The sequence below is a fragment of the Trachypithecus francoisi genome, unplaced genomic scaffold (assembly GCF_009764315.1).
Source record: "Trachypithecus francoisi isolate TF-2019V2 unplaced genomic scaffold, Tfra_2.0 Lachesis_group0, whole genome shotgun sequence".
In the NCBI taxonomy this organism is placed as follows: domain Eukaryota; kingdom Metazoa; phylum Chordata; class Mammalia; order Primates; family Cercopithecidae; genus Trachypithecus; species Trachypithecus francoisi.
The window spans coordinates 43,178,746-43,201,622 of NW_022681453.1; the positions used below are offsets into that span (position 1 = coordinate 43,178,746).

The window sequence follows — 22,877 nt, forward strand, 5'->3', positions numbered from 1 at the left end:
ATCTTTTCCCATCCATGTACTTTCAACGTATTTGTGGTTTGAATCTACAGTGAGTCTTTCTAGGCAGCATATATTTGGATCTTGATTTTATATCCATTCTTCTAATCTCTGCTTTTAATTGTGAGTTTAATCTATTTAATTTAATATATAATAATTACTGATAAGAAAGGGCTTACTTTTTATGTCTTGCTATTTGTTCATATTCCCTACCCCTTTTGTGATGTTATTATTATTATTTTTTTTTGTAGGCAGAAACTTTATTAGAAATTGCTCTCAGTAATAACACTTGTGAGGACAGAAAAAAAACATGATTACACAGAGGAAGAAATAGAATGGTGAAGGAGTTGCAGTGGATGCTTCAGTCCATAGCTCAGAGAACGCTGCAATTGAGACAATTGCCCTTCTTTGAGGCAAGCATGCGGGGGCAGGTGCTGACTTTTAGGCACTGGATTCGACCACCTGTAGGCTATTGGTTTCCATCAGGGAGTGGCTACAAGCTTGTGTGAGTCAACATTCTTCAGCTGAGGGCCATCAGCTACCAGCACTTCCAGCAGCTGGGGAAATTAGTGCTTCAATTCTTAAAGGGGATCTGGCTGGTGCTTCAGAGCATCCACTCTCATCCACCCTTGGTGCCACTTGGATGTCCTTGCATTTTACGGTAAGTTCTGGGAATAGCTCCTCTATAAGGCTGGTTGGTCTCCTTTCCTGTAAAAACTTTTTTTTAAAAAAAAAAAAAAACAAAAGTGACGTTATTTAATTTGAACAGTTCTGCATGTAAGGAATTAACAAGTATGGAGGTTTCATTTTATCAGGTACCAGCTAATACATAGTTTGCCAGGAATTTCTGAAGTTGAGGTTTTGCTCTGTGTCCTGTAAAAACTTTTAAGATGACAGTTAGTGAATCTTCACTGTGGTCTTTATTTCTGCAGCTGTTCTTGAGGCCACAAAGGACACTTATCAGCACCTTCCTCTACTACCCACTCTAGAGTTTACTCACCCTTCGGTATCCCTAGGAGATTGGTAAACAAAATGTGGCATAGCCATACAATGTAATACTATATTTATATGATGGAAAATGCCTCAGCAATAAAAATGTGTTAAATGCATACACAGGCAACAACATGAATGGATCTCAATAACATTACGTTGTGTAATTATTGTGATGTTATTATTAATAAATTTCATCTGTTTGCATTGTTTGCCCATCAACATATATTTATAATGATTTATTTATGCAGTTGGATTCTAAGTCATATAGGAGAAAAAATGAGACCAAAATAATTGATATCTTCTTTTATATACGCCTGTATGGTTACAGTCATATGTCACTTAACAATGGGGACACATTCTAAGAAATACATTGGTAGGTGATTTTGTCATTGTGTGAACATCATAAAGTGTATTTACACAAACTAGATAGTATATATATTTTTATTTGTATATATTTTTTATGTGGAAAACCAAAAATCCCACACTATCACTGAATATCAATTATTCTTCCTACTTGATCTGCCATTGCAATATTAAGTGCCATGTGTCAAATGTCTATATATGTTTCAATATCATCTTATGCAACCACCATCTTATATGTAGACTGTCATTGACTGAAATGTTGTTATGCAGCATATGACTGTATATACTTGATCTCTATTGTTTTGTTTTGTTTTGTTGAAACAGTCTCACTCTGTTGCCCAGGCTGGAGTGCAGTGGCGCCAACTCGGCTCACTGCAAGCTCCACCTCCTGGGTACACACCATTCTCCTCCCTCAGTCTCCCAAGCAGCTGGGACTACAGGCGCCCGCCACCACACCCGGCTAATTTTTGTATTTTTAGTAGAAACGGGGTTTCACCATGTTAGCCAGGATGGTCTCGATTTCCTGACCTGGTGATCCACCCACCTTGGTCTCCGAAAGTACTGAGATTACAGGCGTGAGCCACCACGCAGGGCCTACTTGATCTCTATTGTTTTGGATAAGATAACTAGTTGCTAATCTTACCAAGCAACCTGAGTTGCTTCTCTTTTGCTGTTTACAGAATTCTCTCTTTGTCTTTGATTTTTGACAATTGACTATAATATGTCTCAGTGTGGATCTCTGAGTTTATCTTACTTGGGATACATTGAAATTGTTGGAAGCGTAGATTAATATTTTCATCAAATTTGGGAACGTTGGGTCATTATTTCTGCAAATATTCTTTCTGTCCTTTTTTCTCCTCTCCCTCTGGTGCTCTTATTACATGTATGTTGCTTTGTTTGATGGTGTCTCAATCCTTTTCTCTTATATTTCTCAGACCTGAAAATTTCAATCAACCTGTCTTCAAGTTTGCTGATTCTTTCTTCTGTCATCTCAGCTATGCTGTTAAGCATTTTTTGTAAATTTTTTCATCTCAGTTAGTGTACTCTTCATATGTAGAGTTGTTATTTGGTGCCCTATTTATAATTTCTATCTTCTTGGTGATATTCTCTGCTCGGTAAAGTATAATTCTCATGCTTTCATTTCTTTTGATGGAGTTACCTTAGCCTTGGAAATATTTAAATTGGCTGACTTAAGTGCTTTGTCTTGTTAGAACAATGTCTGGATTTTCTCAAAAACAGGCTCTCTTGACTGCTTTTTTCCTGTATACAGAATGTCCTTTCTTGGTTTTTTTCGTGCCTCTTAATTTTTTGTTGAACGCTAAAGGTTTTTTAATACCATAATGTGGCATCTCTGGAAATTATGTTAATCTCCCTTAGGATTTGTTGTGGTTGTTTGTTTAGTAATGTTTTTGAATAATTTTTAAAAATCTGTATTTTTTGCTGTTTTTGCTGATTGAGATCTCTTATCTGTCAGCTAGTGACTAGACAAATATTTCCTTAAATTGCTTAAACAAAAAATGTCCTAGCCTTTGCAGACGGGCTCCATGTGTATACGGGTATATTTTGAGCACCTCAGCGAGGCAATTTCCAACCCTACCTTAGCTTTCAGTTTCTGCTTGTGCAGATCCTGAAAGTGAGCTAGACATAAGACCTCCCTTAGGGACTTCTCATATCTTCTGTAAGCGTACACCCAGTTCTGAACATGAGTTTAGCCTTCTATATTCCCAATGATATCCCTGAAGTTTACCTAGCCCTTATTCTCCAAAACATCTCATTTCTGAGCTTTTCCTCCCATGCTATTTAGGTAGTCTACTTTTTGCTTCCCACCCTCCCCTGATTATCCCCTGCCTTAGTCAGCAAAGACTAAAAAGCTTTTCTGTACATGTTTTCCACAAATACCCTCTGGATGACTTTGGCACTGGGCCAATTCTGAGTTAGGGAAGCCTTTTGTGCCAGTGTTCTGTAATCACCAGAAAGATCAACTAAAGACAAATCTTTGCAAGTGAGGTCAGCTATGCTTTCATGGAAACTGGAGCCTAGAATGCAAGCTGTTATTTTCAAGGCTGCTGAGCTAAGGAGTGAAGCAGAGTGAAGAAATGTGGGGGTTGAGAGAAGAGGGTAAGTAAGACTATCACAAAGCTCACTGTTCTCACTGAGATTCTGTAAGTTGAATAAACACTCACTGAATTGCTGCAAGCTTTTGGTCCATTTCCAGAGTTCTGAAAAAGTTGATTCTTACAGTCTTTGCCCATTTTTTTTGGTTGCTTTTATGGCTTTTGTGTAGGGGCAAATTTGGGGGACTTCTTACTCCATTTTTTTCTGACATAATCTTGCAGTCTTATTTTTCTTTTTTTTGCATGTTGTTCATTTTTTTCATTAGAACTTTTCACATATTAATCATCGTAGTTTTAAATTTCTTGCCAGAGAATTTTGACGACTGTATTACACCAGTGTCTAGTTCTGTTGTTTGTTTTGTCTCTTAAAACTGTGTTTTTCTTGCCCTTAAGCATGCCTATAATTTTTTTTAAGCATTCATGGATATGTTCTATCATCTAATAGGAACTAAAGGAAACATGCTTTTAATGTGAGGATATATGTTAATCTGGCTAGGAATTGTGTTTGATATTTGCTGTAGCTATAGGTACCAGAGGGTTCACATCTCCATTTTATTTTCTTTGTTGTCTTTTTTGGTCTTATTTGTCAACTTAGGTTTTCCCTTAATTCTTTTCCTCAAATACTGTGTTTTGCCACTTTTTCAACTATAAGGCACTGCTATTGTGTGGAGCTCTTAGTGTGGTGGTAAGGTATAGGAAAGGGGAAGCATTGTATAATCTTATGATTAAAGCTCAGTCTTTTACTGGGCCTGTGTTTCTGGGCCGGGCTTTGCCTTTTGCAAGTGTTTTTCTAGTGGTTATTTTTTCCCCATACTACTGGAGATGGGAAGACTGGAAGGGTCCAGAGTAGGAGGAATGACCCTCCCTTAACTGGGAGAAGTCTCTGGTAAGGACTTTACTCTTGAAGAATATACTTTTGTTATGGAGGATGTTCTGAGAATATGTCACAATGATTACTCTTTCCTTCTCCTTTCTTGTGTTATCAGAGGATCTTTCTCTGATCTTTCCCAAGAAAATCCAGGGAGGTTTTCGGCGGTAAAGTCCGCTAAAGTGTCAGGTATAAGAATGAGACCACAGGAGCTTTTCCCTTTTATGACAGTCCACACTCAACCTCCAGCAATTCTTTAAAATTACCATTAAAGTGCTTCTACCAGTTTAGATCTTCTGCTCCAAGTAAAGTAGATCTTTGCTTTGTTTCCTTTATTTTCCTTTTTCTCCAGATTTAGGAGTGGTAGTTAATCCTGAAAATTCAGATCACCAATGGGTCCTAAGAAAGTTGTTGAGTTTCAGTTTGTTTACCTTTATTATTATTCTTATAAGGGCAGATTTCAAGTTCTTTTCATGTCAGAACTGAAAACAGATTTCTGTGCACTTATTTTTCAGTTTTCATTTTGTCTGTGCCTCTGTTTGGATAATTTCTATTGCTTTAACTTCAAGCCCACTGAGCTTTCCTTCTTCAGTATCTCAGAGGATGTTAATTTAAATACATAATATTGTGTATTGCTCTAGAATTTCTATTTGCTTCTTTTTTATATATTTCATAAATCTCCTCATAATATTAATGTTTTTGTCTAAATCCTTGAGTGTATGTCCTTCTCTGTTGTATCCCCCATTTCTATCTTTTCTTTGCTTTTTTGTTTTATAAACTGACTGATTTTCCTCAAGATTGTAGGATACAACAGGGGTCCCCAACCCCTGTGCAGCAGACAACTACCTGTCTGTGGCCTGTTAGTAATGAGGCAGCAGGAGGCAAGTGGCAGGTGTGTGAGCATTACTGCCTGAGTTCTGCCCCCAGTCAGATCAGCCACAGCATTAGACTGTCATAGGAGTGCAAACACTGCTGTGAACGGTGCATACGAGGGATCTAGGTTGCACATTCCTTATGAGAATCCAATGCCGGATGATCTGAGATGTAACCATTTCACCCCCAAACCATCACCCCTCACCATTCGTGGAAAAATTGTCTTCCAGAAAACTGGTCCTTGGTGCCAAAAATGTTGGGAACGTTGGGTTACAATATTGTGTGCTGCTCTTTTGCATATCCATTGAAGCAGTTTCTTTGGTCAGGCAGTTAAGTTATTTATTGATTATCTGTTTTATTCCTTTTTTTCTTAAGATCCTTCTTTTTAAGCTTTGGTAGAATAGGTTTAGAATAACCTTTATGCTAAGGCTAGTTAGTCTGAATATTAATGGGTGACTCTGCTGTGTCTGCTGATTGCCTCAATGCTCAACAAAGCTTGTTGCTCTATGTGAGTTGGGAGATTCTGTGTGTAGATCTCCTGCTATTTTTTTGTTTTATTTTGTTTTGCATCAAATATTTTGATGAAATATTTCCATTGAAAGTAATGGTTAGTATTTAGCTGAAGGCTAAACAAACCTATGCAGGTTGTTGGAGCCCTTTTTTTCTATAACGCCTTCACAACCAATGCTCTGTCCCATGGATCACCACTGATTTAGCTTCCCCACATTCCAAATAGCATCTCCTCATCTCCTCAACTTGGCAGTATCTCCATTGACTGCTTGAGTTCCTCATAACCATGGCATGATCCTGATATTGGCTCCAGGTGGAAGCGGTGGCAATTGTAAGACACCTCATTTCTTACTTTTCTCTCAGCGATCACAGTTCTGCACTGCTTCTTCTCCAAATGTGTGAAAGCACTTTTTCTCCCTATATTTGGTCAGGTTTTCTAATTATTTAAGATAGGAGGGCAAGTTTCATACTAGTAACTCTTTCATAAGAAGAAAATTTATCTCAATTATATTTCATGTCATGGAATTTCTATGATATAAACCGCCATAAGTTAATGGGACACTAAATTATGTATGCAACCACAAAATAACCTTAATTTTATGAAGACTTATTTTTTAAGTTCTAAGAAACTTTGGTTTTCTTATTTGTAGCTAATTCTCTTCTTAAAATTTATTTCTTAATTTTCTGTTTTGCATTCTGTGCACATCCACATATTAATACTGTTTTTCAGATATTCAACTACGTGACAATTGATAGATCTGTTTCCAGAGTTTCTCAGTACATGATCAAAATTCACACAAATATATTTAAATTAACTAGAATAAATAATAACATTAACTAATATTTATCAAGACCTAATTATGCGCCAATCACTGAGCTAGATATTTACATAGTTTATTGCACTGAAACCCTACACTGTCTTTAAGGGTAATTACTATTATTTTACTGACATTACAAATGAGAAGACAGATAAAGTAGCAACTATTTTTACATACATTTTGTACACAAAAAAGTAAATGCTTAGAAAAATTACATGCTCACTAGGTCATGAACTTAGGTTCACTTCAGAAAAGTACAAATAGATGTTAGTTTCTCTTTAGAAAAAATGTGAATTTATTAGGTATGATTTAGTATTTTTCTGAAAAAGTAATTTTAAAACCTAAAGCTAGAGGTCTTTTGGGAGAATATGAAGAACATTTCTCTGTTAAAATTATTTTCAGTATCCATTAGACATTCAAAGCCTCAGAAACATCATGTAGTTTATCTCAGTCTTTTATTTATTTTCATTTTATAGTTATTGGTATCATTATTTACAAATATATTCCCAATTTCTAATTCTTTTATATATAAATATTTATTTATAGTTAAGCTGACCACCATTTGCATTTCTCCAAAGATCTCCTTACCATGACAATCTGTTCTGTTTTACCCTAGACATAGATTTATTTCTATTCCAGCACCTCCCAATGCACTTTGCACATACTCTAATAGTATTCATTATGCGTTTGTTGAATAAATGAGTAAATGCAATAAGAAAATAATGAAAGCCTGAAGTCTCATGTCCAAGTTCCCTATGCCAATTACTTACTCTTTTTGATCATCACAGAATTCACCATCTCTATATCACATAGAGTAGGAACACATTATTATTCTTCCATAGACAGCCCCAATTCTAACATTTTATTCACTATTTCCTACCTTCACCTCTTTAACTTGACCCCTCTCAATTACAGATGTGCACAACAGACACACATACACACACACTCACACTCTTTCACTCATGGAAAACTCCTTGCAGACAGAAGCCATAACTTTTTCTCCTTCCAACATTTTACACCTCAGTTGCAATGAATGGAATCAATGTGTTCATCAAAGACTTCCCACTCTCAAGGAAAGTTCTATGTAGTATGATTTTTTGGGTGCTTAGCAGAGCAACATACATCACCAAATTAGTTCATATTTAAGGATTTTTGCTGCATGTGACAGTTTATTATACACTCATTTTATTTTACAAAAAAAAAAACAGACACAATTCTCATTTCTAGAACTACATTGTAATAGAAAAAGGATCTCAAAAAGTTTAACCCAGGAATAACAATATAATAGGGAATATCTAAAATAATATTCCTTTAATACATAGCAAAGTGACTGAAATTAACTGATATTGGAACAATTCATAGTTACTGTGTTAATACTACATATATGGTTGGAGGGGAGAAGGAAGTATGATATTGGAAATGTGCAAGAAGGGTTAACATAACATTAAGGGCATGGATTTGGGTATTGGCTCTGAGTTTAAGTGTTAGCTCTGCACATGTGAACCATAGGATCTTGGGGAAGTTAAATATAAATTCTCTGATCTTCAATACCTGTTTTATGTTACTGTTTTGATGATTTAATAATAAAAAGGAATCTCTCCAAAATATTACTTTTCCATTTATACTTTCATAATTGTTTCCATATTTGTATATTACCTGTTATTTACTTAATATTTCTAAATGTACCTACATGTTGGCCTTTGTATTTAAAAGAAAAATATAAATGGAAGCTGTATTTCTTCTAATTCATATGAAAATGAATCCATAAATACCAATATGAGAAATGTGTGTGTCTCCTAAGTGGTACGCATAGCATGACTACTGTCCTTGAGTTAACCGTGTGATAATTCTAAATTAAAATGACTTAGAATGGAATGTAGTATAATACATAATTGCTGCCCAGTAAATTATGACTGTAATTATTATTCACAATTCAAAAAGTACAGTCAGGCACTGCAAAATGATGTTTCAGTCAATGATGGACTGCATATACAATGATGGTTCCATCAGATCATAATACTGTGTTTTTACTGGGTGATCAAAATTCAACAAAGGTTTTTAACTGCCCTGTGAAATAAAGATCATACTTCCAGGCCTGTCATTCAGAAGCCTGGAGGATTGTGTTTCAAGCTGTGCTTCCAGTCTTGTATCCTAATACTTGCTTTCATTGAAATTCAACTACGGTCATGTGTCACATAAGATTTTGATCAACAACAGACTGCATATATGACAGTAGTCACAAGATTGTGAGACCATACTTTTACTGTAACTTTACTATGTTTAGAAACACAAATACTAATCTTTGTGTTATGATTCAGTATTCAATACAGTATTCAGTACAGTCACATACTGTACAGATTTGTAGCCTAAAAGCAGTAAGTTACACCATGTAGCCTAGGTGTGTAGTAGGCTGTCTCATCTAAGTTTGTCTGAGTTATACTCTGTGATGTTTGCACAATGACAGATTTGCCTAACAATGTATTAAACAGAACATTTCCCCATTGTTAAGGGATGCATAACTGTATAATAATAATAATAAATAAATGATGTATTATTCAAAGTAGTTTTTAGGGAACAGATGAAATTTTACTGCAGTGGCTAAATACATTTGGTAAAGGAGTGCCAAAGTTTCAGGAAGTATCCTGATTTCTTTTATGCAAACTCTATTATGAAACCATGTCACAATTTTTGTTTTTAAATACTTAAGAAGGGAAATAATTTTGGTGCACAAGGTCTAGTGAGGTGAAAAGAGACTGCATTTCTAATACGTTTCCACATGCTGACACTGCTGTTTCACGGACCACACTTTATGAACCACTGCTATAAGTTATTTGGTCTATCTTTCTTTTTTGTTCATTTGTTTATTGCAGTCCATCATGTGGGAATAAATCCATACCTAGAGGGAATAAATCCACATGAAATAATGAAAGACTATTTTAAGGTAAGGAGTGCCTTCAAATTATTTGCAATAAGTTAGTTCTTTTTATCTTGACTTTGACAACCTAATTCACTGACCTGAGCTAACTAACCCTAATGATTCTGAATCTTAAGATAAATCTCCTACTGGATCTATTTCTGCTTATAGTACTTTAGGACCACAAAACTCTTGTTATCTGGAAAGATCGAATGACATCAATTTTATGAATAGATGAAATGTTCCTGTGCTCTGATTTGTTCAGGCTTTAAAAAAGGTTCAGTCACTAAATACTTTGCCCATTGACATAAAAAGGTCTGAATCACCTCCCACTTCCACCCATCCCCAGTCACAACCATGGTAAAAGGTCTTCGCATTTTGATGTATTCTTTTTTTTTATTTATTTTTTATTATTATACTTTAAGTTCTAGGGTACATGTGCATAACGTGCAGGTTTGTTACATATGTATACTTGTGCCATGTTGGTGTGCTGCACCCATCAACTCGTCAGCACCCATCAATTCGTATTCTTAACCTTTTAAGGGCCTTAAGAAGATATAACTGGGAAGGAGAAGACACCCTGGGAAGAATGACTTTTACCCCTAGCTTGAGTTCTATACTTAACTCTACCCCATGTTCTACCTTTCTGGTTATCCCTACTGGTCTCAAACACAAAAATGATCCTACTTGAAATTCATGTTTACTACAGATTCACCAGTATCTGCTATGGACTTGCAAAGTATGTAAACATCGATTTCTCCTTTAGCTGTTCCCTTGATTTTTGGTCCTTATGATGCTTTTGCCTTACAAACCCTGTGAATGGTTCTTCTGGCTTTTCTTTATCTGATCTTTTTCTAATGTTTATGTCTCATAATATCAATTATCACTTCTTTAGCTAGCTGTCATTCTTCTTATTATTATTATTACTGTAGAAATGGGAGTCTCACTGTGTTGCTCAGACTGGCATCAAATTCCAAGGCTCAAGCAATTCTGTTGCCTCGGCTTTCCAAAGTGCTAGGATTACAGGTGTGAGCCACAGTGCCTGGCCATGTTTGTTTTTGTGTTTTTTTGTTTTTGTTTTTTTCTTTTTATTTTCTTTCTCTTTCTTTCTTTTCTTTTCTTTTCTTTTCTTTTCTTTTCTTTTCTTTTCTTTTCTTTTCTTTTCTTTTCTTTTCTTTTCTTTTCTTTCTCTTTCTTTCTCTTTCTCTCTTTCTCTCTCTCTTTCTCTCTCTCTTTCTCTCTCTCTTTCTCTCTCTCTTTCTCTCTCTCTTTCTCTCTCTTTCTCTCTCTCTTTCTCTCCCTTCCCTCCCTTCCTTCCTTCCTTCCTTCCTTCCTTCCTTCCTTCCTTCCTTCCTTCCTCTCTCTCTCTTTCTTTCTTGTTGTTGTTTTTTCTGTAGAGATGTGGTCTCACCATGTTGCCCAGGCTGGTCTCAAACTCCTGGCTCAAGTGATCTTCTTGCTTTGGCCTCCCAAAGTGCTAGGATGACAGGCACTGGCCTAGTTCTCACCCATTTTTTTTTTTTTTTTGCAAATCTTTCTAGCTTTACCTTCACTGCTAAGGACCTAGAGTGAATTTTTCCTGCTAGTTCTCTCAAACCAGGTTTATATTTGATTGTCCCATTTGATGATTGGCTTATAACATATGATGAAAATATACAAGGCTTTTCACATGATTTCTGAAGTTTCAGTTAGTGAGTGCTCTTGTTCTCATTCAGTTTTCATTATTTTCTTAATAATTTTTCTATCTGAATTTACTTTAATTGTGTCATTTGAATTTTACGTTGCTTTTTTTGGGGGATTTTGACCATCTGAATATTTTCCCTTTTTTAAAATTTGCAATTATATTTTTTAAAGTTTACAAATATACATCATTTTCCTATGTGTATAGGAGCTAAGTCTTCAGTTTTGCCAACAGGGACAGACAACTGTATAATGATCCTCAGCTAAAGGTATTACACACTAACTTATGATATTCAAATAATCTTTTGTATAACCACCACTGATTTAATAACAAAAAGGATTATTGTGTTATTCTTTGAGGGTTTTTAATATGGAAAACTGCTGCTCCTAGTTTCTATCTTTTTTTCCTGTGCTCTAGTCCTTCCTCCTTTCCTTAACTCTCAATGCCTTCAGAGAACCCTCTGCTATCACAATTCCTAAATCCCTCTCCAAGCCTTGTTCCTTACTCACCCACACAAGAATGCATCCAAGCAGAATCTGCTTTTAGAATCCTTTTCTGAACTTCACTGATACTTCCATAAAAATTGACTGGTCCTTTGCCTCTCTTTGTGCTGTTAAGATATCAGATAAATGAGCTTATTCTGTGTCTGATAATGTATCTTTTAATGATAATAAATGGATACCGTATCAATGGAACATGAAGGTGTCTTACAGTGTGACTGGACAGCCCAAGGACTGTCTAGAATCAGGAACTGGAGAGCTATTGGGCATTCGAGCAACTATTCCACTTGTTTACTCACCTGTGTATAATATGGTTTCTTGTCTGTTGCATTCATCTCTTACATGAACAACACAACTGTTTCTCCATGCACATGTTCATGCCAGAGCTCTCAATTTCATGTTTGTAGTAGAAAACTACATTATCAGTCTCTTTGCTACAAGTCAATAGGATAGAGATGTTGACCCAGGCTGGGATCGATGGTCCAGCAATTTCCAGGAGAAAGTGGTGTAGGACAATTAACAACTGTTGAGGCCAACCCCTGGAGGTGAGGACAAGTTTGAGATGAATGTGGATTTTCAGTCATGGGAAATAAACATGGTTATTTAGGTTCTATTTATAAATATGTTTATATGAATCTTCACTTTATAAAAATAAGGCTTGCATATGATAAAACAAAACATAGTCAGATAGTCATTTTGTTTGTTTGTTTGTTTGTTTGCTCATTTTTAAGACGGAATCTCACTTTGTGGCCCAGGCTGGAGTGCAGTGACATGATCTCGGCTCACTGCAACCTCCACCTCCCAGGTTCAAGCAATCCTCCCTGCCTCAGCCTCCCGAGTAGTTGGGATTACAGTATCCAGCCACCACGTAAGCCTAATTTTTGTATTTTTTAGTAGAGATGGGGTTTCGCTATGTTGGCCAGGCTGGTCTAGAACTCCTGACCTCAAGTGATCCCCCTGCCTTGGCCTCCAAGAGTGTTGGGATTATAGGCGTGAGCCACTGTGCCGGGACCAGAGAGTCTTTTTAACACCAAAGAAAATATACCATCCCATCCCATCCCTGAAGTAACCGTTTTTAAATTTTTTTTAGTTTGAGTGACGGTTTTCTTTTTTAATTTTTTTTTAACTTACATACAGGAAAGAGTTACTTAATGTGAAGCTTCACACATTTTCATAAAGTTAACGCACTCATGTTGTCAGTATCTGGATCAAGAATTTGCATATTACTAGCACCACGAAAATCTCCCTTAGTCATCACTCCTTTGCCCAAATGTAACCCCTACTTTGTCTTCTAATACCTGAGATTAGTTTCTCCTGTTTTTATTTTGCAAATGGAATTAACACATACTTAAGGTTTTTTGTCTGGTTCTTTTCTCAACATTATGTCTTAGGGGGTTTATCTGTGTTAATATGCATTATTGTTAATTTCTTTATTCTCATTGTTGTATGCAATTGTTTGAGAATACTATCTCCATTCTAATGTGGCTGGACACTTACCTTATTTCCAGTATTTGGTAATTTCAACAAAAGCTGCTAGATATATTCTTTTACACATCCTTAGCTATACATATATGCACATGCCTGTTGGATGTACACCAAGAAAAGGTATTGCTGGGTCATGGAGCCAATTTATGATAAACTGTAGCAAGTAGCTTTCCAAAGTGCTATAGCAATTTTACACTCTGATAATCAGCATATGAGAATGATAGGTTTTCTAGATCCTAGACAATAAGTGGGATTGTTAGACTTTTTCATCTAAGCCTTTGGCTATATAATCATATTCCATTGTGGTTTTAGTTTGCATCTTCCTATGATTATTACAGTTGAATATCCTTTCATATGAATTTTTTCATAAAGTGATAATTCAAGTATTTTGCAAATTTCTTGTTTCTATTTTTATTATTGATACATATTCTTATTGATATATACTATATGCATGTGTATATGTAATATATATAAATACAATGTATATTGTATTTATATTCTATATACAAATCTTGTGTCAGAGATATGAATGACAATTATCATTTCCAAATTTGTAGATTGCTTTTTCACTGTCTTAATGGTGTCTTTATGAACAGAAGTCAAATTTATCAATCTTTAACATTACAAAATTGGAGATTCAATGAAGTCCCAATTTATTGATCTATGACTTCTTGGTAGGTTCTTTCGGTGTCTTATTTAAGAGATTTTGACTACCTGAGATTACAAACATACCTTCCTGTGTTATATTCTAGATGAATTTCTGTTATAGCTTTCACATTCAGATCTGCAATTTTTTGTATGTAAATTTTAAGGAAGGAGACATAATTATTTTCTTCCATGTGGATACTCCTACACCCAAAACCACTTTTTAAAAGATAATTATCTAACACTGCATTGCACTGTCACCTTTGCCATCAAGAAGGTGATTATATATGTATGAATCTGATTATCAAATCTATTCTGGTCTGTTGGTCTATGACAATACTTCGTTGTCTTAATTATAGTAAGTATTGCCATGTGGTACCGTAAGTCCTCCATCTTTGTCTTCAAGAATGCCTTGTCTATTCTTGGCTTTGCATTATCATAATATTTTGGAGTCAATGACCAATTTCCACAAAAAATCTGCAGAGCTATTGGGAGATTGCATTAATATGTAGATAAATTTGGAGGAATACTTAGATTTTATAATACTGTATCTTGCAGTCCATGAATATGGAATATTTTTTATTTACTCATACCTTCTTCAATGGCTGATAATATTGAATGCATTTACTCTTTATGAGAGTATTAATATTTGGCTATTAACACTGGCATTATATACTTAACCCAAAGGAGATTGTAGCTATTGATTTCAGATATGCAGTTTAGCTCTAGTTTGGTGGAGTTGAAAGTGACAGTAAAGAGATGAAGGGAAAAGGTTACTTTATCTTTTTTGTATCATAACAGGTAGTTGGCTAATTTCCTAGACTGCTCTAACTTTAGTAATGTCCTTAACTTGACATTTGGAGGTGGCTGTTTTGGTATTTGCCTTATGTTAGTGTGGATTTGTTTCCCTTCTAAATCTTTGCTCTAGGATGAAAGATACTTATGTTTAACGTCTGATCGCAAAGATTCATGCTGGAATAGAATATGGAATTTCATTTCTAGATGAACAAGGAAGCAGAAGTAAACTCTATTTTTCACCAAATACTCATGCTTCTAGATGAATTAGGCATATGGTTGGTGGAAACGTTTTTTCAGTCTTCCAAAGAAAAATGGTTTGTTTGATGCCTCTAGTGCCTAAGTGAGATATTGTCAAGAAAAGAAAATGATTTTAGCATATCAGTTTTCTGAATTTGATTTTCAAGTGAGAATTTTTACATTAAGAAAAGTAAGGTCTACTTATCTGTCATCAGAAAAATAAGATCTATCAATCTGTAAGATCTATCTATATATCTTTTTTATGTTGAAGACATTTGCAATATATTTCTACCCCCTTTTTTTGGTTCACTGTAGGAACAGATGTTTCACAGCTGACACATCTTGGATAAACGACATGGGATCTACAATATATGTGAAATTATATCTCTAAGATAATATTTATTGTTTTACTATAGAATCAAAAATAAGTTATAAGAGAAAAAAGAACATTCATTGACAAAGAATTCTTTATTCTCTACATTTAACAATTTTGGGAAAACTCAGTGGATAAGAGTCCAGGTACATTTAGATCTGAATGAATTATTTAATAAAATTTCATATTAATATTAATAAATATCCTGACTTTTGGTTTATGTACAGTATTCTGGTAAAGCAAAATTCTGTTTTCATAAATCTTATAAATCTCCAACTTATTTCCTGATGATGAAAATATGTTCAATAAATACATTCCCAGGAATAATTTAGATATCATAATAATAACAATAGCTATAATATCTGTTTATTATATGACCCACATTCACAACAGGCAAGCACTTTGTTCTATATTGCTTATTACTAACCTTATGAGGTAAGCAATGAGAATATTTCTATTTTGCAAATGAGGAAGCAGAAGTTCTGAGACAGTAATTGATTAGACCTGGCTCATATGGCTAGAAAAAGACTTAGTGATAGATTCAAATCTGGATTTACTTACTCAATAGCTGTACTGACTAATGCTACTGCATCCCACAAGATCTGACACAAAACACTCATTCTAGCTTTTTTGCAATGAATTTCTTATGACAGCATATTTATACGTATAACAGACATAACTCTTTACCATTGATGGGGGCAGATTCTTTTCAGTATTTGACTATTAGGAGCAAAGCTACTATAAATATGACTGTACAAGGGTATATGAGTTTTTGTGTTAATATATATTTTCTTTTCTCTTGGAAACATGCCTAGGAGTAAAAGTTCTCAGATATATGGAAAAATGTATGTTTAACATTGTAAACGACTGCCAGACTCTTTTCATTTCTTTCTTTCTTTTTTTTTTTTTTTTTTTTTTCCCTTTTGAGATGGATTTTCGCTCTTGTTGCCCAGGCTAAAGTGCAATGGCATGATCTCAGTTCACTTCAATCTCCACCTCTCGGGTTCAAGCGATTTTCCCACCTCAGCCTCCTGAGTAGCTAGGATTACAGGTGCCCACCACCATGCCCAGCTAATTTTTTTGTATTTTTAGTAGAGACGGGATTTCACTATGTTGGATGGGCTGGTCTCGAACTCCTAACCTCAGGTGATCCACCTGCCTCAGCCTCCCAAAGTGCTGGGGTTACAGGCATGAGCCACCACACCCAGCCCTACTCTTTTCAAAGTGGATATACCATTTTGCATTCCCACCCCAAACAACAAATCAAAACTTCCAGTTCCTTAGTGTTCTTGACACTTTAAAAAAAATTTAACCAGTCCAGTAAGTGTGTTAAAATATTCCATTGCATTTTTATTTTGAATTTCACTAATGACTGATAATGTTGTTCATATGATCATTTGCTTATATCCATGTGTGTGTCTTTTTTGCTTTGTTGGCTCTTGACCATATTTTAAAATCAGGTTATCTTCTTATTGATTTTTAAGTATTTTTATATTCTAGGTACAAGTCCTTTATCATATATGTTTTTCAAATATTCTCTCCCATGCAGTGGCTTCTCTTCTTTTTTTGCAGGATGTCTTTTGAAGAACAAAAGTTCTTAATTCTGATGAAGTCCAATTTAGCATTTTTATTCTTTATACTTAGTGTTTAATATGTCTAGATGAAATCCAATTTAGCATTTTTATCCTTTATACTTAGTGTTTAATATGTCTAATCTAAGAAAGATTTGCCTAACCCAAGTTCATAAAGATTTCCTGCCATGTTTTCTTTTGCAAATTGTATATTTTTATCTATATTTTAGTTTATGATCCATTTCAAGTCAATATTTACCTATCCTGTGAAGTAAGGATGAAGCTTTATTTATTTATTTATTGCTCATGGAAATGCAGTCATTCCATTACTATTGGTCCAAGAGGCTATTTCTTTTTTCCCAGTTGAGTTACCTTGACGCTTTGGTAGAAAATCAATGGGCTATATAGCTGTGTACCTGTATCTGGACTCTCTTTTTCTGTACTATTGAACCTGATGCCTATTCTTACGCTAATTTATTGAGTACTCTATTTTTATTATAATGCAAGTCCTCCAACTCTGTTCTTTGTTTTCAAAATGGTTTAAACTAGGTCTTGTATACATTTCCATATCAAGTTTGGAATCAGCTTGTCAAGCTCTCCAAAAAGATCCTCCAGGAATTTTGACTGCTTTAATGTTGAATCTAGAGGTCAATTTGAAGAGAATTGACATCTTAATGGTATTTAGTCTTGTGGTCCATGAACATGGTTTAATTTTCCATTTATGTAGGTGTTCTATGATTTCTCTCAGCAATATTATATAGTTTCTCTGTGTATAGCCCCTGTATATATTTTGTTAAATTTATTTTTAAGCCTTCATTTTTCAAGTCATTAATAAGTAGTATTTCAAAAATATATTTTAAAATATATTTTTGTATTTGGTTTGGCTAGTACACAGAAATACAATTCGGTTTTTCATGTCAACCCTGTATTTTAAGACCTTGCTAAACTCACTTATTACTTCTCTTAGCTTTTTTGTAAATTCCTTAGAAATTTCTTCATAGATAAATGTATTTTGCATATAATTTAATGAATGTGGATCTTCTTCTTCTGCGCCATTGCACATTTGACCAGATGCTTTTGCTTTGGTAGCTAAGTTTTGTGAAATATCAGATAGGTTTTTTGAGCAGCTGCTTGCTCTACTTCTGTCCTTCAAAGAGAGTACTAAATAATTTAGTTGTAGCTCAGCTGAGCATTTTTACGCGCCCCGCCCCCAACTTTTTCTAAAATGTCACACATCAGCCCACGACCAACTGGTTTTGTTATAGAATGTGATTGTTAAATAGACCAGAAAAATTCTACTTTTACAGCAATATTTGTGCAGATATATATCTGCACAAAAATTAATGTGCAAATCACTTATGATGACTTTCTAATGTGTCAGCTTGAGTAGGCTAAACTGCAACTCCCAGAATTTCATGTCTTGTATGTTTCCAGTTAGCCTGGGTCACATGAGAGATTCTTATAGGCGAGCTGGAATTGTATATATATAATTCCAAAGTCCTACTCTCATTATGAATCCAGTAGAGACTCACAGTGATAGGCTATTTTAGATAGCTTCTATTAAATGATATTTATTAGCACAGTGACTATTTGGTAAATACCAATTTCAAACTGAACTTTCACTGATACATGCAGATTTTCAGCAAATTTTTAAAACATATATATTTATATTACATGTATATGTATGAACTAAGTTTACAGAGGTACGTTCTGTTGCAATTTTGTAAGTTCACATTTGTAAGATATTTTAAATGATAAGCCTTACTCAGTTAAATAAAAAATAGGACTCTTAAAATTTGAAATTTGATAATAATAACATTTGATAATAGTAACAGTTATATTTACTGATTGGTTGTTAGGTACCAAACACTGTTCTAAGTTTTTTTCTTTTTCTTTTTTTTTTTTTTAACATGGTTCTCTTTTGCTCTTAATAGCAGTATTATTAATAGGTGTTGTTGTTATCTTCATTTTCCCTATGAACATTCTTAGGCTCAGAGAATTTCAGTAACTTGTCCACAGTCACACAGCTGGAAAACAGTGAAGCAAAGCTGACACTCTGGAGAAGGCCTGTTACAAATCTACGTTAGGTTTCAGTCGGCTAGAACTGATTTTAAGTATGAAGATTCTTAGGCTCAGAGAATTTCAGTAACTTGTCCACAGTCACACAGCTGGAAAACAGTGAAGCAAAGCTGACACTCTGGAGAAGGCCTGTTACAAATCTACGTTAGGTTTCAGTCGGCTAGAACTGATTTTAAGTATGAAGATTCTTAGGCTCAGAGAATTTCAGTAACTTGTCCACAGTCACACAGCTGGAAAACAGTGAAGCAAAGCTGACACTCTGGAGAAGGCCTGTTACAAATCTACGTAGGTTTCAGTCGGCTAGAACTGATTTTAAGTATGAAGATTCTTAGGCTCAGAGAATTTCAGTAACTTGTCCACAGTCACACAGCTGGAAAACAGTGAAGCAAAGCTGACACTCTGGAGAAGGCCTGTTACAAATCTACGTTAGGTTTTAGTTGGCTAGAACTGATTATAAGTAGAACTCATGTGCAAATCACTCATGGTGTCTTCCTAATGTGTCAGCTTGGCTGAGCTGAACTGCATCTCTCAGAATTCCTTCTCGTTTGCTCCCGGTTAGCCTGGGCCATGTGAGAGATTCTTATGGAAGAGCTGAGAGGCAGAAGGGAGGCACAGCCACTCTGACATGTGTCCCGTGTCTGGTTCACCTCTTGCTATGAGGCAGGAGCCAGCCTATGACTGCTCTTCCTTTCCCTGGATCCCCTCCATTGCCTTCTTGGACTCTGAATTGGATGTGTGTGTTTAGCTTCGTGATGAAGGGTCTCTGCACCTGCTGGACACACAGCACCAAGATCAAAGTCAACAAGAACTGATGCAGCTCTGTTGTTTCATGGACTTTAGCTCGTGCTTGTGGATCTCAGCTTGCTAAAACCTCCCCAGCTGCATATCCATCTTTGTTTCCCAACTGCCTGCAGAGAGATTAAGGTCAAATTCCTGCAACAAATTCCTTAAATACCTTGATACACACACACACACACACACACGCACCCCACAGCACACACACACACTATAGATGAGAGATAATGTTATTTTTAAAAATTTTATACTATATAATTAGTATATGTGTATACAATTGGGTATATGTAAAAGGTCCTAGTGGTTTTGCATCTCTAATTAAACCCTGAGTGTTACATCAGTCTGTAACAATTTTAAAGTATCAGTAAGTTTGTTGTATTGAAGAAATGATATCATGTCCAATTAAGAGACAATATTGTATAAGGAACAGAGCAGTGTTTGTGTAGTTAGACCTATATTGACTAACAGGCTCAGGCTTCCAAACCATGTGACCATGGCCAAGTTACATAACTGCTCTGAGCTTGATTTTCTTCCCTGGCAAAATAAAGTTGCTGGAGGACCTCAGGAGACAACACATTAAGTGCCTAACACTTTCCCAAGCATTTAAAGAAATGATAGATACAATTACTTGCATTGTTGTGTTGTCAGAATTAGTACTAAAGACATGGGTAATTTAGTCTCTACAAAATCATCAATCCATATAATAATATTTAATGAGACACAACGATAACACTATTTTCTATGTGGCAGAATCGTAAGAGCACTTTGTTCCAGGCAGGGCATTTTGTTTCTGAAGTACCAAAAATACTCTTCTAAGAGGAAAGCTAATTTGTATGTATAAATGAAATTAACAATGGAACTTTAACAAATAACAATCCTGCTTGAACATTTGTGAAAGAATCCCATTCACCTTTTTAAATTGAGTTATAATTCACATGCAGTAAAAGGCACAGATCTCAAATGTTTATTCTGGTGCATTCTAACAGTTCTGTGCACCAAAAGGTAAGTAACGTTTTGATTACCCTCCTCCCCCTTTTCAGCCAATCTCCTCATTGAGTCCATATACCCTGGTTTCTATCCCTACAGGTTAGTTGTGCCAGTTCGTTGACTTCATATGAATGGCTCCATGAAGTATGTATTCTTTTGTGTCTGGATGCTTTCATGCAACATAATGTGGAGATTCATCCACACTGCTGCGCATATGAACCATTTGCCCCTTTTTCTTGCTGACCATCATAATTGTATGAATATAATTGTATGAATATACTACAAGTTGTTTATATCATTCTCCTAAGGAAGGCATTTGGGTTGTTTCTAGTCTTTGATTATTGACACACATTCTTAGCCAGACATTAGTCAGGCTTCTGTATCTTCTGTTAGGCGTATCTGTGCATTTCCTTATAAAATTTAGTTTTAGCAAAGAATCCTGCTAAGTCAGTTTAGCAAGAACATCTCATCCTCAATATTTGATCATTCTCAATATCTGTTCAGTTTCTTCATCTGCCATTATCCGCAGGTGATGTCTGATCACCCCAACAGGTTTTCAGCACAAATCTTGTTGGGCTGGCTTAGCCAGAATTCCCTTTACCTCTGATGTTTCCTCTCGTAATTTTCTATCCACTGACCTCCACACTGCTTTGTGGCTATAAACTCCCACTGATTCATGCGGTATTTGGAGTTAAGCCCAATCTCTCTCCCACTGCAAGAGCCCGTTGCAGTGGTTCCTATACCTAATATGATGGTCCTCAATAAAGTCTTCCTGACTGTGCTTTCACAGGAGTCACTGAATAATGTTTTATTTAGCACGATTATAAGCAAAGATGCTAAGCACATCCTTAAGTCATTTTTTGATACATTTTCATGAATTCTAAGTATGTAGCTAAGTGTGGATTGCTGATTAATAGGATGCTGATATATTTTACTTTCTAAGAACCTGCAAAATAATGAATCCTAAGTTCTTGTAATATTTTATGTTCCCATCAAAATGTATTAAAATTTCAGTTATTTCACCTGTTTACCAACTTTTTTTTTTTTAATTTAGCCATTCTAGTGGATAAAAAATGAAATATCACTCTGGATTTACTTTGCATTTGCTTAGTAACTGACAATGTTGAACAGCTTTTCTTGGTTTAATGGCCAGTTATGTACTTGTGAAGTGTCAAATCAGACATTTGTACTATTTGTTGGGTTGCTTTTCTTTTTAGTATTGGTTTGAAGCAGTTAATATATATGTATTTGTACTAAATGGTATATTGTTGGTATACCATTGTTGGTATATTGATGGTATATTGTTTGTGAGTAAGATATAACTACAGTAGAATTTTGCTCACTGATTTTGTCTTCTTTGGTTTTGCCAAATTCACTAATTCTGATACATGTTTTGGAAATTTTTGATGTTTCATTATGTACAAAATAATGTAATATAGATATAATTAAAATTTAAATTTTTCCTTTTCATTCTTTATGGTTTCTATTTTTTCTTGTTCTCTTTGGTTAATATATACATGTTTATATATATATAATGTACATTTGTTGTGAATATAAGTCTTTTGTCAGATATGTTTGTTGCAAATTTTTTTCTAAGCTTGTAGCTTGTAGCTTGTATTTTTGTTTCCTTAATTGTGTATTTTGATGAATTCCAATATATTCATTTAGAAAAACTTTTATTGTCAGTGTTTTATGTCTTAAGATACCATAAGGATAGTTTTCAAACTCTTTATGATTCTAGATTTTACAATTAGGTCAATGATTCTTCTTAAATTAATTTTTGTGTATTATGTAAGGTAGTAGTCGATGTTCCTTTTTTTTTCTTTTCTTTGCAGATACTTAGCTTTTCCGAGATCATTTGTTAAAAGGTTTTTCTTTCCTTTCAACAAGAATTTGGCAGCTTTGACAAAAATCAGTTGGTCAAATATGTGTTTCTGTGAACTCCCTGTTCTGTTCCACTGATCTTTTGCCTCCATTTATACCAGTAGAGTGCTTTTTCAAGATGCCTTCTTGAAAAGGCATCTTTTTCAAGATTGAGGAGGTTGCAGTGAGCCGATATCACCTGTTGCATTCCAGCCTGAGTGACAAGAGTGAAACTGTCTCAAAAATAAATAAATACATAAATAAATAAATCAATAAGAAAGAGAATGATTGCTTTGATTAAAACAGATTGTTGGCATTTCATTATAAATTTTAGAACAAACTTGTCCATTTCTTTAAAAATCCTACTATGAATTTGATTGGGATTTAGGTCATTCTACTGTTGGTTTTGATGA

The 22,877-nt window shown here is 34.9% G+C and overlaps 1 long non-coding RNA gene across 2 annotated transcripts in view; it reads right to left on the reverse strand.

The window, feature by feature from the left end:
• Positions 1 to 253: 253 nt before the first annotated feature.
• Positions 254 to 22,877, reverse strand: part of LOC117076494 — a 38,061-nt gene continuing 15,437 nt past the window's right edge. The window contains exons 3-4 of one of the 2 annotated variants that reach the window (XR_004434385.1): positions 11,931 to 12,170; positions 254 to 714 (exon numbers count right to left, since the gene is read on the reverse strand). This is a non-coding gene — a long non-coding RNA (uncharacterized LOC117076494). The remainder of the gene's footprint in view (positions 715 to 11,930; positions 12,171 to 22,877) is intronic. The other variant, XR_004434384.1, reaches the window with a different exon arrangement.